Source organism: Desmodus rotundus, chromosome 7, assembly GCF_022682495.2.
Source record: "Desmodus rotundus isolate HL8 chromosome 7, HLdesRot8A.1, whole genome shotgun sequence".
Taxonomy (NCBI): domain Eukaryota; kingdom Metazoa; phylum Chordata; class Mammalia; order Chiroptera; family Phyllostomidae; genus Desmodus; species Desmodus rotundus.
The window spans coordinates 114,919,319-114,931,517 of record NC_071393.1 but is presented as its reverse complement, the minus strand read 5'-3'; the positions used below and the strand labels follow the sequence as shown (position 1 = coordinate 114,931,517).

Below are 12,199 nucleotides of genomic sequence, written 5' to 3'. Positions count from 1 at the left end.
CTGTCCTGGAGTCGCCAGGAACAGCGGCGGCAGTTCCAAGAAACCGAGAGAGAGAGAGCAAGGTGGCCGAGATAAAGAAAACACTTAGGGAATGAGAATGTTCAAAAGCCGCAGGACCGAGAGCATTAGCAAACACCTGGGCACGTGTAGTAATTTGTTAGACGAAAAGGCAGCCTTCCAACTTTTGCACGGGAACAAGGGATTTGCCCTTTGGGGATTATAAACGTAATAGAAAAGCCAAAAGCTAATGAATGGAGTTCAACGGTTTGTTGAAAATACTTAAATGTTTATGTCCGGAAGCGCAAACTCTCTGCATTTACTTAGAAAGTAGAAACTCCAACCAAACTAGAATACTCTGCCGTGCGTCTGCACTCTACTCAGTCCGAAAATGAGCTGCTCGCGCGGTACTGCCCCTTTAAGACCTGCTCGCACTCGGGCTCTACAAAAGGGAGTGACCTCTGGGCTTTGACAGCTCCCCTAATAACTACCACCGCGCAGGCCCCGCCCACCTGGCGACCAGTCGCGTCGATTGGCCGGCGGGCCGGTATCCCGTGCTCTGATTGGCTCACTGCTTCCCCTGAGCGAACCTTTAGAACTCTGAGACAGACAATATTCTGTTACATTGTAGCAAAATGGCGACTGTCATTCACAACCCCCTGAAAGCGTAAGTAAGACTAAAAAATGTACATATTCCGCGTGGTTTCAATATGAAAAAAAAGGCGCCTTCTGCGTGCCGAGCGCTGCCAGTGTACTGCGCTTGCAGGCGCCTGCAGCCGCTGCGGGGCTTCTCTCTTTTCTTTCAGCTCTTACTTCTTCACCTTCTTTTTTTCCCCACAACACGCAGAAATGTCAGGAGATGCAATTAACAAGAAGAAAATTGTTACGTTTGTGTTCTGCTTAATTGGCGGACGGAGAGAGAGAAGGGATACCGGCAGGGGAGCCTGGCGCTCCAGCGCTCTGCAGCTGGGGGTTCGTGAGCAGCTCGGGGACAACACGGTCCCCCGAGTGCCGGGCTTCTCGGGGCGGCGAGCGCGGCGCTGGGGGCGGCCGAGCGCGGAGCGAGCGCCGGGCGGGGGCCGCCTGGGTGCACTTGGCTGAGCCTCGCACCTCCGGAGCCCGCGGCCCCCGCCCCGCGGCTCAGTCCACCGGGGCGAGCGGACCGCCGCAGCTCCGGAGTTTGCAAGGAGCTCTCCTCCTTCCGATCGCTGGCGGGGAGTTAGTTTGTGCAAACCTTCCGGAGTTGGGAGGACTGCAGGGGGAGCAGCGGGTCCCGGGAGCCCTGGGGTCCAGGTGGTTGCCCGGGGCTTTCCTGCCGGGGCAGCCCCCGGAGCGTGACGGCGCTCCGGGCGGTCGCCGGTATGTCTGCGGGTGTTTGTGGGCGAAATGGCTATAGTGAATTAACGACGCAGGTTAACTTGGGGTTGGTTTGGAGGCAGGGAAGCTGCAGGTCTCGTGAATGGTGTTCTCGCCTCCTCTGGGTGAAAAGCCGCGGCAGGCGAAGAGGCAGCTTGGAGCTCCCTGCCTGAGCGGGCAGCGTCTGCTCCCGGCCAGAGCGAGGGGCAGGTGCCTCTGGCCGCCGCTGGGAGACTTTGAGCGGACGCCCAGATCCGGGACGGAGGGGGGCGGGCTGCACGAGGACACGCGGGGGCCAGTCCCCGGGTCCAACAGCCAATTCCTGCCTGCCTGCCTTCCTCCTCCTTTTCATCTTGGCTTCCTTCCTTCCTTCCTTCCTTCCTTCCTTCCAGTCCGTGGAACTGTTAAGCCGCCAAGTCCGCTCGCGATCGCGGAGCCGGGGTGGCTTCGGAAAACTAGCGTCGCTCTGAAAGGGGTGCTGTTGGCAGTGATGTTGGCAGAAGGGAGCTCTGTCCGGATCACGGCTACGTGGGCGGGAGCCCGCGCCCGGGGAATCGGGTCTTTCCAGCCCGCCTGGAAGCCACGGGTGAGGGGAGGGGGCAGTGCAGGTGGGGGGCGCGTTTCGTGCCGAATTCTCGCGGGCGCGTGGCGTATGCCCACCCAGGTTCTTTCAACTCCGCGCATCGTTGTCCGCACCCCCACCTCCTCTTAGAGTTGAAATTCGGGTTTGCACCTTGAAGGAGGGACGGTTGCGGGGGGGCGGGGCGCAGTAGGGAGATTCCTATTGCTAAGGAGCGCTCGGGGAGGATGGAATGCTTTTGCACCAGCTTGTCTCCCTCCCATCAGTAATAGGAAAAAGGGTAAGAACGTCCCAGGTCTCGGAGTTTTAAATACATACATATATAGTAAAGCTACTGTTAAGTGGACATTTGAAACTGAGGCTGATCAGGGAGCAGCAACCCCCGGCATCGGTTCTCGCTCTGAACCTTTAATATACTGCACTTCTACGCCACAGCCTTTTACCCAAGAAAGAAATTGTTTTATGGCAGAATAAATGGGCGTAACTTCGCCGCATCCTCGCTTTCCTTGTCGCTCGCGCTGCCACACCGCAGATGCTGTGGGTTTCTACCGAGCCCACAGCTGATTTGCAGTTTACCCATTTCCAGTCGAAATCACATAATCAGGTTGATGCCACCTGGTAAACTCAAGTTAGAGAAATCTCACATGTGCGTCAGGTTTGCTTCCTATTGGGAAAGCGGTACCCTGGTTACCCTGGAGCCGGCTTACGCGCGGGCGGGCGCGATGTCTCCACGCTCCAGGGTTCCCGGGCTCGCTCCGGCTTTTTGTTTTTGTTTTTGGACTGCAGAAGGGTACGTGTTGCAGAAGGGTTTCTATGTAGGGTTGGGTTAGAGGTGGGGGGAGGGACAGAAACGCGTTCTGGTTAGTGGAATTAGTTATGGATTTTTATACTTGAACTTTGATTAGTAACAGTTACAATGTGATGTGTTTGTAGTTCTGTGTCTCCATACACTCGCACAGCAGCCTACGCACAACACTCCCGCTGGCTTTTTCTAGGTGGGAGTTGAGTGGTCCTTTGTAATTAGCTGCTTCTTTTTTTCACCCCAACCCCTTTCGCTGGGGGGGGGGACGGGTAAGGGGGTGTAAACAATAACCCCGGCCATCCGCGCCCAGGACGGTTTTTAAACTCCTAAGGTGGGAGGGAGCACACACGTTATTATTGGGAGACCAACACTATCTGCCTTTATTTTTTAAAACAACTTGTTTAATAAAACATCTTATTTTTCATTTGTTTTTAAAAGTTGCTGATCAGGAAACAATACACACGTGAATAAATTATGCATGGACTAAATTAGAACAAAGCGCAGAGACTCATCAAGCCGAAAGGATGGATGGATGTTGGTGCTGGGAGGAGGGGAGCAGAGAGTGTGGTTTGGAGAGCAAGGTTTTCATCCTCCTGTGTCTCTCCTGACAATGAAACGGAACCGAACGACATTAGCATTTTCTCTGTGTGCGTTCTGAGTCTCATCTCCCCACTTAAAAAAAAAAAAAAAAAGCCAACCCCACTAACGCCCCCTACTGAAACTGGTCACACAAAGGTTTGGGGAATAAAGTGGTGGTAGGTAATGTTCTGAGACGAAAGAAGATCAGGTTTCATGTAACACCTGTGTAGAGCCCTATCTACCCTGAGTACGGACCGTTTCTCATTTATACTAGCTTTTTGCACATAGGACATTCAATTATTCAATAGCTCAGGCAACTGGATGGCACAATTTGAATCTCCTTGCTTTGGGGTCTTCTTAGGGGCCCAAGCTCCTGGAGCCACATTTCCTCTTAGCACTTTGACTTTCTTTCTGCCTGTCTTTGATCTCCCCTCAGCTCTCTTTCCTATTCCTCCTCCTTGTACCTTTCGCCCCCTTCTCTCTGAAGCTGACAGCCTGGCTTCTCTCTCTGTTGTTGCCTTTAACATCTTATTACTGCCCAACAGGGTGTTAGAGGCAGAAACGGGAGCTGCCTGGACTGATCAGATCACAAAGGGGACTTGGCAGGTGGCCACACAACCAAGCAGTCACATCTGGACAGATAGAATTTAAAGTGTCGATGAACATGTATGAAGTGTAGATGGGTATTACACAGTATTTTATTTAGCAGCTACATTGTCTGAACCTAGATGTGTGAGTCACTCATTTATTACACTTACAAGCAAGATAAAGGCCATGTAGTGAAGTAATTACACATGTAGGTAACATAAATATGGATTAGATAAAGGTCTGTGTGTCAGTCACATTACCTATCGTGTTCAGGTTGATATCTATATACCTAGGAAACAATGGTTTTAATATGAATTGTAATCTTACTTGCTATTCTAGTTCAGGTAAACCACGCTTCCCAAATCTGCTATCAATGCTTTAAACAGCTTACTTTTATTAAGTTATCAAAACCCTGGTTAGTATGCACTTAACCGGGAATGTTTGCCACCTTCTGCCAGACTTGATTATGCACGTATGAATCTATTATTATAACTGCCTGCTTAGAAAAGAATAACTGTTATTATTATTTAACTATTCCATGTAAACCAACAGAGCTTTACCTCAAATAACTGTTGGTAAAGAATGAGACCAGTAAACTATTGTTTCATGCTTATAACTGTGAACATACATAATTGTACTGATTTTTTTTTTTTTTGTAAGGAGTTTCACTTCATTAGAGGCATTTGTTTATATCCATTTAGTTATTAAGGACACGATTCTGGGAGAAGTAGATATACTTACTTAGCTAAGGTCAGTCAGCAGGTCGTGTGTATAGATGGACCTCAAATCTTCATCTTTATACATTCTATGATCTGGATACATTGCATTCTAATCTAAAGAGGTTTTGTGCCTGCGAAAGTTGTGTAATTGTCAGCCACTTAGAAGCCAGACCTTGCTCTTGGCTGTGGCAGGTTAGATATCAGAGATGAAAAGGTAGGGGGAACACATTCCTGGTTCTAATCTCCTCTTAGCTCTTTGTGAATGAGAATAGGACGGGAAGTTGGGGTTGGGACTTTGTGAACTTGCAGCCTTTTATGGGCATTACTTTAGCCCTAACGAAAAATGACCCTCAGACATTTTAAGCCAACAGATGCCTAAGAACCACCTTCTCCATCTGCTTCTGGTTGCCACTGGAAAAAAAAAAAAAGCCCTAAATTCTCCAAACTTCATTAGCACACATTATGTTTCAGCAGGACGAATGTCTGGTTTTGATGAGATACCCATAAAGGAGATTAATTTGTGCCAGGACGCAAGTGGAGGCATTGTCACAGGGTAAACCTCTGGAAGGAGCCCGGCCTGCAGACCACCTGGGAGACAGCCAGAGAGCACAGTGGAATGCAGCTGCTTATATCCCTAAGGTGGGCTGAAATTCAGAGGCAGTTTATTGGAGACTTCTCATCTTCCTCTGTCTTTTGGGATCATGCAGGTAGCTGGAATTTGGATACATCTGAAAAAGATCATAGTATCTAAAGCTGTTTAAGAGCCATCTGTTCAGATCAATGTAATAAATAGAATGTCACAGTCAGCATGCTTTGTTTTGAGCAGGCACCAGAAAGGGAAAGGAAACTGAGGCTGATGTTTCAGTTTTTGAAGTGCAGCCACACTGAATGTAGTGGTGGCGGGGGCTGGGTCATAAAAAGGCACCAGAATCCAGGCCTGTTTATTATTCCAATCTCTTGCAAAGTACCTTGTGGTTTTTTGAGTGTACAGAAAGTCACTAGAAGACAGAAATGTAGCCAAATGTGGCAAGCCCCCTGCCAAAGAAATGCCACAACCACTGAAAATAGTTTTTTGCCTAGGCAGATTTCCCTGAAGGGGCCTGTGTAAAAAGCATGACCCTAGTTTTAAGTAGTCTTTAAATATGTAGATATTTAAATGTCTACATATTTAAAGAGGAAAGATACAGTGGGGATAGGGGAGTGGATAAAACCATTGTGTGGTCTGGAACTGAAAAGCTGATTGTTTAACACCCAGAGAGACTGATACTATGATCCATTGCAAGTTCCAAAGTTTTCTTTGGTTGTATGAGTGACTGGGGAGAGATGAGGTGCTGTGTTTTTGTAATTTGTTTTTCTTATTGGTCCGGTTACTAGTGTTTCACAGTCTGTCAAACCATATGGATGAATGGAGCTAGCATCATAAAACTGTCACCAGAGGAAGGTTTTTGAAGCCTGTGATTTGCATTAGTTTTAAAAGCAGTGGTTGGAAGGTGTTGGGCGGGGTGGGAGGCGGGGGTGGGGTGGGGAAAGAGGGGCAGGCTGTTGAGAATTTCTAGGTAGAGTGTTTGTGAATAGTAGTGTGTTGGGGGGATTAGGCTCAGAGCTTCTAATAGTGGGGTTCAAATAGCGCACACTGAGTCCTCCACCACCCAGGCCTCAGTTCTGAGCCTGGCGAACAATGATGGCACATGTCTAATCCTTCTTTTGCAGCCTCTCCACCGTCCCTGAATCCAGAGGCTGTGGTCATCTCAGGTTGCTGTGAAATGAGTGAGGTTTTTGTTGTTGTTGTTGTTGTTCCTCACTTTGAAAACCTGCTATTTTTATTAACTGTAATTGGAAGCTCCACCAAAAGGTTTTCCAGTCCCCAAACTTTCATCTGCCATCAGTGTGACCCTGTCTCAAACTCTGACCCTCTTCTGTGTGATTCATTTCTCACCGGTGGCTAATCTTTTGCAGTTATGTTGACTTCAGAGTAATGGAGGAGAAAAATCTCCGGGAGAGGAAGCCTTGAGCTCTGCCCCCAGCCCTCCCACCAACTACCTATGTGATCTCGTACACAAAAATTCTCCGAGCTGTATATTTCTTGTTGTTAAGATGAAGATAATATGTTGAGTCAGAAACTTCGTGGCTCTTATTATTATCAGTTAGGACTGGAAGAGGACAGTCGGGCCAGACTTCAAGTTCTTCCTTGTTTTAAAAGTGTGGCTTTAAAGCGTGTTGCTGAGATGGGACACTCTTCTGTAGTCTCGTCCTCTCTGGGCCAGTCTAGCCACGTAGTGCTACCACTTGGGCTTCTAATTGACAGGGAACATCCTCTCCCTTCTCAGGGCCTGGGGCTGAAGACCAGGTGGTGTGGCCCATTTAGAACACGATTTTCTCTTCTGAGCACTTCTCATTAGCACCCCAACCAGAGAATGGAAAGAGGAAAGAGAAGTGGGAAGACTAACTGGCCTATTTTGCTATTTATAAGCACTCCGATAAAGTTTTTGGTTGTGTGATTACTGAGAATACCTGTCTTTTTCTCACTCTTTTCTTTCAATGTGTTGAGGGAGTAGGGGAATCCAGCAAAAGATTTTTCATCTCTAGATTTTATTTTTCCACATCTTCCTGGACCTTCCCTCTCTTCTACCTTGGCACCCATCCCAATTAACATGGAAATAAAGTGCTTATTTCATTTCCATTTGGGCAGCTGCAGACACCTGGTTGCTCAGTGAGCTGACACGGTGAACCTGTACTGATGTCTGACTGAGCTTCCTCTAGAGTACCCATGTTACTGCTGAGGAAATGGAGGTGCCTAGCAGACCCCCCAAAGAGGCTGGTATACCCGGGTGGGTATCAGGAGCGTCTTGAGAAGGTATCAGGAGCGTCTTGATTGCAATTCTCTGCTTCTCCTTCAGTGATATGCCTCTGGAACACCCCAGATTCTTCTGGAGTCGCTATTATTAGGCTTTCCTTTGGTCAAAACCTTTCTGTAGGCCTAAGGGATGGAGAGGGGTTTGCAAAACCCATCAGAGAATTCATAGAAGCCTAACTTGTGAGACTTTGGCCAAATGAAAGACAAAACAAAATGGTTACCTTGAACCCCAGCAGACAGAGGCAGCCCCTTAACTTTTTTCTCTAATTGTGGTAAAATATATATAGAACATAATCTAACATTGAGGGCACGTACCATTTTAATGATTTTTAAGTGTATAATTCATTGACATTAAGTGCATTCATAATGTTGTACAACCATTGATACTCTCCAATCCCAGAATTTTTAAATCATTCCAAATGGACCCTCCTCCACTTTTAGTCCCTGGTCACCACCATCCTACTTTCTGTCTGTATAAATGTGTCTATTCTGCTCGTACGCACAGAATCATACAATATTTGCCCTTTTGTGATTGGTCAATTTCACTTACATAATGTTCCCAAAGTTCATGTATGTTCTAGCATGTGTCAGGATTTTCTTCCTTTTTATGGCTGAATAACATTCCATTGTATGTGTTATCACATTTTGTTTATTCATTCAATGATGGACACGGGTTATTTCGCTATTGTGAATAATGTAGTTGTGAACATGGGTGTATAAGTAGCTGTTGGAGTCCCTGCTTTTAATTCTTTCAGGTATATGTCTAGATCCCCTTCATTTTTAGACTTTTTAAAAAGTAGGGACTATGTTTCTAGATACTACAGGCAACCCCACCTTATAAATGTAAAGAAAAATATTGTCATAGGATTCAACTAATTTATTCCCCTCCTTCTGTAGGAATATACTTATTTTGGGGGGAGAATGCCCTGGAAACCCAGAGACTCACTTCTTTCATGCCCAGCCAGAGAGATTGCGTTCCCATTGTCCCCCTCCCTCCTCTGACATCTGGAACTCTGGGGGGCCAGGGTCTGGGTTGCAGAGATTCCAGGAGCTTAGCAGTCCTAGTTACCTGGTGAGTCTTGGAGTGAAGGTCTCCTAGGCAGAGAGGTTTCATCAGGTGACAGGGGGTTGAGGGAGCACCTGGGATGACTGGACAGGTTGAAAATCAAGAGTTAGTAACTAAATCAGGCTTGTCTTCTTATATAGGGAGAAGCGCTTGAGTCTCCTTTCTCCTCCTTCCCCTACACCCAGCCCTGCTGACCCTCAGGGGGTCCAAATGAAATAATGGATGTGAAAACATTTCCGAAGGTGTAAAGCCAAATGTAAGGCACTACTACAACTACAGTTTCCTGTAGCTGATGGAGGCCTTCTCAGAGAGTAAACAATACCTCATATTTTAAACATTATTTTAATATATTAAAACTGAAATAAGTGAAAGGAATCTGGCATTGCATATCATGTGCAATCATTGTTTCTCAGGAAGTGCAAAGCCTTACTCATCCAGCTGTGTGTAAATAGCTCTGGGATCGCTGTGGGATTTTCTCATTGTCTGGGTTTGAAATAGGTGAGACTATGAGCTCAAGAGAAGCCTCGTTTTATTTCCCATTGGCTGCCCTGAACTGAGTTCACCCTCAAAATCAGGGAAAACAGAATCCTGGAGGGCACAGGAGCCCTCTTCTGGAACTTGAGCTTGTCCACCATCCAGGCTCCTCCTTTCATCGAGAGGATTCCTAGGAGAGGAAAGGGGTGAAAGTGGGGCTGGAGCTTAAATCTGCTAGTGAGCAAGGAGGGGGTGCTGTTGACACAGGAGACCAGCAACAAGAATTGATGCTTTAAACAAAGTAGATGATGGAGAGCATCTTGACGAGGGGTGGGGGGGGGGGCCCGGAGGCGGGCTGGAGTGGGATGGGGGAGACCACGGTCAAATCAGAAGTAGAGTTAGATCTTGGTTTGCAGCCTTGGAAATGCTTTGGATTCAAGCTTGCTGCAAAACTTACAACATTTCCTTTACTTTGTAAAACAAATTGAGTTAAATGTCATTCCAACTCCCATTCTCCTCAACAAACAACTCTTCACATGGCTTTGTTTGCTGCCAGTTGAGCTCTAGGAGCACTGTCCCACCTTCTCTGGAGTTCCGTCATCCTGTCCTGGCCAACACTGATTGCTGGCGGGGCTGCCCCTGAGAATGAAGCATCACGGTAGCCCCTGTCCTTTCATCTGGGAGCTTCCACTCCGAGGAAGCCCTCCAGTCTGTCTGTTTTTCCTTCCAGACTCGTTCTTTGGAACGGCAAAGTAAATGCCTGTAAACCAGGAGCCAAACTATTCACTAGGCTTCTAGGGATACCACTCTCGGCTGGGGGTGGGGAGGTGCGGGGAGGGGAGGCAATGTGGTGCTGAGGATGGGGGAGGCACAGTGGATGGGGTAGCGGGAGTGGAGAGAATATATTCTCTCCTGCTAATTATTTTCCCTGAGGACTTAGCCATTGCAGAGCCATCTATTATCGTGGGAGCGTTCTATGGTGGTTCTGCCCGTGATGAATGCTAAGTGGAAACAAGCAGGAAAAATTAACAGGCGGCTGCTTCTGTCCACCTAATTAAAATGCATATCCAAATGCATAATTCCTTATGTTTCCCCATGCACACACTCCCCTTCCAATCCCACTTCTATGGAGGAGAAAAAAACACTTTCCCCCAATCATTTCTCTTGATTATATTTCCATCAAGGAAGAACTGGAGGGTTTCCTTAGAATAGAGAAGGGTGGTTCTTGTCACACTTCTAAAATTGCTGGGTTTTTATTTAGATTGAGCCTGAAAATTCTGAGCTGTTTTTTTTTTGTTGTTGTTTAAAAGGAAAAACAAAAACTTTATCTGACTGCAGAGAAAAGGGGGAAGGAAGGGAGTAGAGAAAGGAAGGAGAAAAAATAGAGGGCAAGCAAGCAAGCAAGCAAAAAAGTTCCCATTATTTCTAAGGGCCTTTTAGTTTTGTGCTCATGGCTTGGATCAGCAATGAGACTTTCGAAGGTCTTTCTCTCTCTTCTTCCTCTCCATTCCTTCCTTGGACTTTGAACTGCCTTCCCCAGCCCCCAAAACTAACATAACCCACGGTTTTGTAGAAAGCTTTGAGAAGATGCATCTACCTGTGCCGATCAGGTGGAGAGAGAAAAACCAAAAGCCTTTGCATTTGGGGACGAGATCAGACACACAGACATCAGAGACCCAACCAGGTTTTGCATCAAACAAACAATGCCTCTTCATCCTTGTCTTCCCCCCTCTTTGCTTACTGATCATTTTCTCCTTCTTGGAGGGACAACTTTATTCAGTGTCATAAAATATTTAATAAAACAGCAAACTTAAGTCACCACGTTCAGTTCAATGTCACTGTCATCTCTGTGGCAGCGGCCCCTCCCCAGCCAGGCTCCCCCTCCTTAAGCCCCTTGACTGCCCTGCACAGCCGCCCAGCTGTTGATTTATCAGGGCCGGCTGGCTCAGCAGTGCATGGAGATTGCTTTTAATTAACTCTCTTCATTTTCCCCAATCTTCAGGGAGCAGCAGCCCTTTAATGATTTTAATATTTTATCTGGATTTATATCACCTTATTTGTTGTTGTTTGACTTCCGCATTTGTTCTTCCTGAATCTCTCCCAGACTGACATATTTATTTGCCCCTTCCCCTGGCCCCCAGGACCTTTCTGGAGAAGGGATGATGGGTTTTGAAGAAGGCCCCGCCTTCCCAAGGCTTCTGCAAGGTAATTAGAATCTTTGTTTGAGGAATCCCAGTCTCACCCAACTCAGCTGAAGGAGTTTCTGAGCTTTTTATTGGGGAAAAAAAAAAAAGTCTGAATTTTAGAAAGTGAGGTCTCTCTGCCTTTTTTGTGTTTGCTGCCTCTTTAAAAGAGTGAGCTGCCCAGGAGAGCTGGGTCAAAACGGCTCCCTGGGTTCCCTGCAGCTTCAGGCCTGTGGTTCGGCTACCCGGACCCTGGCAGAGTTCAGTCAAACTGCTGCAGAATGATGGCTTCAGGGCGGGGCTGGACGTGGGTGAGGTTAAGCCCTCGCATCTTTACATGTGGCTGAGATCCACTCAGGACCTGCTTGGAAAAGCAGTTGTAGCTACAGTCTAAAAGTGGCACCAGTTGCCTTCTCTGCTTCCTCCCGCTACCCTCAGTTACCCATCCCTGTGCCTACTCTCCAGTGTGGGAAAACACGTTACCATTCATCTGCACACCTTCCCAGCTGCCCCGCCAGCCCCCTTTTGGCTGCAAAGTCTGCTTTTCCCCACAACAGTCCCAGAGAGGCCTGGCAGGCAGACTTGCATGGGGGTTAGTTTTCAGAACAAGCTTGTCCACAAAGTGCCCTTTTGGCATCTCAGTTTGCTGATGTGTCTTTGGGGTTACCTGTTGCTGGGCAACTGCCAACTAAAGTTGGAGCCTGATCTGGGGATTGCAGTGAATTGCTCTGGGTGACTTTTATCCACAGCTAGGGACTTGACTTTACAGTCCTACTTCTGGGAACAGGAGGTGGAGAAAACCTTCTTCCATGTGCCTGTATGGAAAGAGGTATTGGTTTTTCAAGTCTAGCTCAGCACCTGGCCCACAGTCAGGACACACAAATGTTTGTTTTGGTGATGAAAATAATAATTTCCTCCCGTCTCCTTGCACTCACCCCTTTAAGCTATACATGTGGATACAGAGGTAGAAAACCATGGCGTCTACGCCACAGTCTGGTGTT

General features: G+C 47.4%; 1 protein-coding gene across 2 annotated transcripts in view; it reads left to right on the top strand.

Annotated features, from left to right (window-relative positions):
• The first annotated feature begins 607 nt into the window (after nucleotides 1-607).
• DPF3 (double PHD fingers 3) overlaps nucleotides 608-12,199 on the top strand; it is a 237,036-nt gene continuing 225,444 nt past the window's right edge. The window contains exon 1 of one of the 2 annotated variants that reach the window (XM_045201942.3): nucleotides 608-664. The gene's annotated coding sequence lies outside the window, so the exon portion shown is untranslated. The remainder of the gene's footprint in view (nucleotides 665-12,199) is intronic. The other variant, XR_008427345.2, reaches the window with a different exon arrangement.